Source organism: Erinaceus europaeus, chromosome 6 (genome assembly GCF_950295315.1).
Source record: "Erinaceus europaeus chromosome 6, mEriEur2.1, whole genome shotgun sequence".
NCBI classification, from domain to species: Eukaryota; Metazoa; Chordata; class Mammalia; order Eulipotyphla; family Erinaceidae; genus Erinaceus; species Erinaceus europaeus.
The window spans coordinates 63,593,495-63,600,010 of record NC_080167.1 but is presented as its reverse complement, the minus strand read 5'-3'; the positions used below and the strand labels follow the sequence as shown (position 1 = coordinate 63,600,010).

Genomic DNA, 6,516 nt, shown 5'->3' with positions numbered 1-6,516 from the left:
ACTGATATTATCTCAACTTCCCACCTCTCCTCTCAACTTGCAGTTTTCAAAGTCTAAGTCACACTTCTTCCAAAGCTGTCACATTACTTAGGATTCCCTTCATTAGTGGAAGTTTTCCAATTTATACATCTCCTGACTTTCCTTCCGTAGTCTTCTTTTTGATACTAGTGCTTTGGGCCACATTATTCAGAGTTTAAGAAAAATACTCAGGAGGTCTCTGTAAATCCAAGTGATGGAGAAAACTCAGCCAGTCCCTACAGAAACCAAAGAGCTGCAGCGGGGTAGGGAAGTTTGCGTCGGCCAAAGGAACCTGGCTATCCATCCAGGCAGCTCGTCCCTGCAACTCAGCGGGTTCCGCAGCCACCCGGGAACGCCGCGGCTGTGGGCGGGGCTCCGATGATTGACGGTGAGGGGGAGAGGCACTACAGAACTGTGACCAATCAGGGCTCGGATTTGTTTTCTCTCACCCACCAATACCGGCGAGGTTGTCTTCAAGTCTGGGAGGCCTAGCGGTGGCAGCCTATCGACAGGCGCCTTTTATAAAGCGCGGTCCCGCCCTCGCCCCGCCCATCGCCACCATATCCCGCCCCGCCTAGGGAGGGGGCCGCGGCGGTTACTCGCGGGGTTGGCGGAGGGGGCCGGGCTCTGCTGGACTCGTGCGTCCTGCGCCCGCCGCGGCGGAGCTGAGCCCGAGGTCCTGCGCCTGCCGTACTGCGGCCGCCGCCTCTGAGCCTCCGCGTCCGCGGCTGCAGACTGCCGAGCGAGCCCCCCGGCTGCGGCTGCCCAGAGCAGGTAATGGGGCGCCGGACTGCAGCGCCCCAGTGATCGCCGGGCGCGGTGCGGGCTCCCTGGTGCGGCGCGCGGCGGTGCGGTCGGGCCGCCGGGAACCTCCCGCCGCTGCGGGGCGCCTCCGCCGGGGTCCGCGGCACCTTGCGGGGAGGTGCGGGCGGCTGGCGGGGTGTGGGGGTGTGGGGCTCGGCGGGGACCCCGCCCGGGGCGGGAGGACCTGCAGGTGGAGGCGACGCTGCGGAGTTGAGCTTTCTCGGGGAAGGACCTGCCCATAAGTAGCGCTAAGCTGAGTGGCATTTCTTCTCTTTTTGCTTTTCCCTTTTCTTTTCTTTCCTCTTTTTTTTTTTTTTTAAAGCCAAAAAGATGTCTTTACTTGGAAAGTGTTAATTATACCTTTTCTGGAGACGCGTGCTTTTGTAGGGCGATGCACACGTGAACATTATTTACTCATGCTTTGTTATTTTTAAATTAAAACACAGCCGGGAAGGGAAACTTGTTTGGGGGCTCCCCGCCCTCACCCCTACACCCCCCGCTCCCCCCCCCCCCCATCGACTGCAGACCCAGCAGTGTGACTCACCTTTGGGCTCAAGTGGGGACCCAAAGGACTGGCCTGGGTGGGGGTGGGGTGGAGTGAGGAGCAGAATGTTGACTAGGAATGTCTCTGTAGGTTTGAAAGGATGGTGGGGGTGGAACCTCGCTTTCATCACTCCGTTTTGGGTAGGAGTAGAATTGTCTTTTTTTAATTCTTCCCCTAACTCTTGAAGCAGCATTCAGATGTACAAACAAAGCTCTAAAAACCAGCTCTGGGTTTTGGATATTAGAGGTGCACCTGCTACTCCTGCAGTGAAACTTTGTAGACAAGTCCTAGGTGGTTAGCTGCATGACTGACTTGCACAGAAACACCTTCAGTTGCTGTTACCTTTTCCTCATGTGACATTTACCTTTTTTTTTTTTCTTTTTTCCTTTTTTCTTTCCATCTACCGTTGTGTTACAAATGGTGAAGGTCACGGAGTTTTAGCAACAGTGGCATCGAGTGCTCCCCTGCAGGCGCGCCCCTTTGAGGTCTCTTAACTGAGAAGCTCGGGGCTCTGCACTGGTTTCAGGCCCTCCTCCTCTCCAGAGACAGGTGGCGTTCATCCAGTCCATTTCACAGGCACAGAGATGGAAAGCCAGAGAGATGAAAAGGAATTCTGCCCAAGGTCATTTGACTCTTACCTTACATCTCTAATGCATTTAATTGAGAGTCTTGTAAGGTTCCCACCAGAAGCTTCTACATACCACTTTGACCATGTGTGCAAGAGTCAGGTGGTTCGGAAGATTATTTTCAGGGAAAGAAATACTGCATTTTTAAATTAAAAAGAAATGCCACCAGGGTTATCACTGGGGTATCTTGCATGCATGGTGAATTCACTGCGCCCAGTAACCATTTCTTTTTCCTGTTCTTTTTATAGAGGCAGATACTGAGAGGGAAGGGATGCATAGAGAGGGGAAGAGAGACATCAGCATCTCTGCTTCTTCACTTGTGAAGCTTTCCCTTACAGGGACAGGGGCTTTGAACAAGGGTCCTTGTGCATGCGCATTCTGCCAGGTGTGTCACTGCCTGACCCCAATAAATATTGTCTTTTAGTTTTTTCGTTCTCCCAGTTTGCTAAGATAGAGTGCATTAGCCACAGAGGTAATTTCTCACACAGGCAAAACATAATGGTGTTAGTGAAAAAGAATGTGTTTTAAAATTGGGGAGATTTCCCTAGATTAGATACCTTTGTCTTATTAATGTTTGCGTCTCTAGCTTAGCAGTGTTCTTCACTGGTGTATACAAATTGAATTGAAATAGTATGTATAAAAGGCAAATAAAAATAAAGTGATTTTTGTTTAGGGACATTTTTATTGTGTTTTCTTGAAGGTTTGAAAATATGAAAAAAACATTTCTTGGATTAAAATAACTTGAACAAAGGACTTTGGGAATTAAGGAGAGGAAACTTAGATGGATAGAGGGGAGGCAGCTATTAAATATTTTGTAAATTTGGGGTACTCTGAAGAATTATTAGGTCGGGGTGAGTATTTATTTATTTATTTAATTTGTCACCAGGGTTATAGCTGGTGCCTTCAGGACTTCATTTCCTGACAAACTTTTTAGTTTTTTGATAGAGAGGGAGACAGAAAGGAGAGACACCTGCAGCACTGTGCCACCGCTGCCAGTGTAGTGTAGCCCCTCCCCCCAGGGGAGGCGGGGACTGGTGGCTTGAACCCACCACTTGGCACACCACCACCTGGCTGCGTATACTCGTTTTATTACAGGAACATGGTAGTGGCTTAGAACTCACAGATAGGAATTGTTCTCTTCATGAGGCAGCACCCCTCCCCCAGCCCCTTTCCCTCTTGTGACAGATACATCTGAAGTATGTAGCATGTACTTTCTGACATAACTTAGAGACATGTCATCCTGGTACAGCTAGCTCCTCTTCTTTTAAATATTTTAATTTATTTATTATTGGATAGATACAGAAATCTAGAGGGAAGAGGGAAATAGGGAGGGAGAGAGACAGAGATATCTGCAGCCCTGTTTCACCTGCTTCACTAGTGAAGCTTTACTCCTGCAGGTGGGGTCCAGGGGCTTGAACCTGGGTCCTTACACACATTGCCATGTGTGTGCTTAACCAGGTGCACTACCTGGCCCCCGGCTCTGCTTTTTCATATCTGCTTTTTTTTTTTTTTCTCCCAAGAAACCCTTATCATCTGTCAATGCATACAGAAAACAGTTCTGATAAACACAGCCCTCTTGCAGTATGGGAGACTAGAAAGGGATTTCTGCTGTCTGCAAGGTATTCTTACTAAGCCTCCCTCTGATGCCTCCACCCCACCCCTGTGTCTGCTCTTAAAAACATTGATCATGACATTGCACGACTTCCACTAGATGGTGCCCTGCCTGCTGCTTAGTGGGCATTTGTCTAAAATAAACATTTTACTCACACAGAGTTAGATGTACTGCAACTGTTTCTGTGGTACTTCTAGTCCAGATAAAATTGCAATGAGTGATTCAAGTTGTTTTATTAAGTGAGACTAGTTGGAAGGAAAGGGCAACTTAATTTAAAGCAAAAGGTGAGTCTTAGTAATTTTCAAAATAATTTCTACTAAGAAGCTCTTTGGTTCTCCCATGGCTAAAATTCTAGATCAGAGTGGATTTGTTGGTCGTTATCTACTTTTGAACTGTTTTTTTTTAAAGGGTCTATGTTATGTTTGAATATTATGTAGACAGTGACTAAATTATTTGAGCATAGTTTTGTGTTTTGCTTTTTCAGACTCCTGATTATTTATGAAGTGAGTACATTTAGTAAGATTATTTAATACTTACTGTGATTATCAGATACGTAGGTTCAACCGTTCCAACCCCCGAAACTTGGAACACAGTTTTTTTTTAATCCTTTATTTATAGAGGAAGGGAGACAGAGAGAAGAGACACCTGCAGTACTGCCTGACCATTCATGAAGCTTCTCTCCTGCAGGTGGAAACTAGCAGGCTTGAGTTATTTAATCTTCTTTTTTTTTTTTTTTTTAAATCTTTTGGGTGGGGTGGGGTGGGGTGGTGGGGCATTAACAGCAACTTGCTTCTTTTGATGAGAGAGGGAATAGAGGGAAGCATTCTTCTCCCTCTGAAAGGAGATGCTATTAGGTGTGTTAGTGTGCTTGTTCCCCATGGCGGCAGACGACGAGAAAGCCTGGCTGGTGGACAGAAAGCAGTGCCCACTGCAGGTACAGAAATGGCAGAGCCAATGGCAGTCAGGATTTGCTAGGGCACTGTATAAAGGCACTGTTTTTCAAAAAAAGCACATGAAAGATTTGCAGAAATTGCTGGCCTTTCAATGTCATGATTAAGAACTCAGAGGAGGAGGTCTTTAGGTGATTGGTGAGTGTGTGTCTGTGTCTGTCTGTCACTGAACCCTGTGCTGGAGGACAGCTTTGCTAATTTTCTTGGAACCAATTCAGGTTCTCAGAGGACTTGAAGGTTTCGGGAGAGGGCAAAGAAATAGGTGCCATTCCTTTTTGGAAGGAGGCCAGGGTATGCTCTGTGGGTGCTGAAAAGTGGGTAGATGTAAGTAGCCAGGTGGACTAACAAGCTCCTAAGTGCTGCTTCCCAGAACCCTCTGCTCCTTTGAAGACTTGTACAAAGCCAATAAGCATTTTCAGTAGGGTTTATAGCTGCTCCCCAGGTCCAACCTTGAGCTAGTTAGCTCTCCAACATTCAAATTGATACTTTTAATTTATCAATAGAATGTAAGTAGAACCCTGAGCTTTCTAAAAGTAATGACTTGGGTCTACAAAATGACTGGGGAAGAGATATCTGGCAGTTGGTAGGTTCTTGAAATGGAAATCACTGTTGTGGGAAATAACAAAAAAGTGTACTTGACTGCACTTGACTTTTGCTACTCTTTCCCCCTGGCCCTTGAGAAAAGGCTTTATTATTTCTAGAAACAGGTATACTTGCACAGTGTGCTCCTCCAGTTGAGGGCTTGAGCTGGGGGAGGAAAGGAGGTGCTGTCAGAATGTTGCTTTGAGTACAGCAGGCCTGGTATGATTCAGTGAAGGTGTTGGGGTAACTTTGGTGCCTTTGGCCATGGTATCAATGGTGGGAGTGACTGACAGCTGTACTCAGGGTCCAGATGTGCTTTTTGAAAGCCACTGCCTTTAAACATTCCTGTTTGTTTTGACCTGGAAGGCTATTTTTGGGTCTTGGGAATATCTATGTATATGTGTGTATACACATAACACACACACACACACACACACACACACACACACACACACACTCACACATTCCCATTAAGACTTACTGGAGTGGGGAGGGGCTGGAGAAGAGAAGTGACCGGTTAATGGTCAGTATGAACCCCAGAGGCTAGGGTTCCAAGAGCGTTCAGGTTGGTGGACACACGGGTTGCTGGGAGAGTGGGACACCTGAGCAGGGCCTGGAAACTCCAGCCCTGCCCCTCCGTGACAGTTAATATTCAGCACCTGCTTTAAATGAAGTCAGCCTTGACTAGGGCCACAAAGGCCAAATAGGGAGAACCTGTGTTTACCTCTGTGCAAGGCAGCAAATCTACAGCAAAACTTGACTCATCCTACTGAGAAACCCAGTCAAAACTTGGCCAAGAATGCCCACTCTAAGGGGTGGAGTAGGGGATAAAATCCAGGTAGAGAAATAGGCCTGATGAAAGAAGAAAGCTCCAGCTTGGCCCAACAAGGAGCTGCAAGGGGGCAGAGGTTTCTGAGGTGTATGGCTTTGCCTGCAGAAAGGTGGGTATTGTGCATCCTACACTCACAGCATTGAAGCCCAGGTTGCTGGCAGGCGCTATGCTGGTGACTTTCCCTGACTTTTGGAGAGCTGCATTGAAGACTCCATATCCCAGCTCAGTCCTGGAGACATACATACAAGTTATCTCGGTTGCTCCTAGGCCAACCTTGTCAGGTGAAATAAGGATTACAAAAGCTGGATTAGGGCAAGAGACCTGCCCACTTTAATGATGGACCCTTTTGGTCACTACCAGGTCATCCCCTCATCCGGGACCGTAGTCAGGGACTCCTGGGGTTCTCACATAGATATGATGGGTCTAGACCTCTGACAGAGCCCTCTCTCCACCATGAGAAGTTTAACACCACTTTGACCTTCAAGAGTTGTTTTTGGCTGCCACAACGTCTTATTTTGGAGGCTTCAGGATGACAGTCTCTTACCTTG

The 6,516-nt window shown here is 47.5% G+C and overlaps 1 protein-coding gene across 5 annotated transcripts in view; it reads left to right on the top strand.

Moving 5' to 3' along the window:
• Positions 1 to 612: 612 nt before the first annotated feature.
• MPP7 (MAGUK p55 scaffold protein 7) overlaps positions 613 to 6,516 on the top strand; it is a 166,724-nt gene continuing 160,820 nt past the window's right edge. For 3 of the 5 annotated variants that reach the window (XM_060192359.1, XM_060192363.1, XM_060192358.1), the window contains exon 1: positions 613 to 792. The gene's annotated coding sequence lies outside the window, so the exon portion shown is untranslated. Of the gene's footprint in view, positions 793 to 2,355; positions 2,378 to 6,516 lie in introns of those variants that run through there. The other 2 variants (XM_060192362.1, XM_060192361.1) reach the window with 2 other exon arrangements.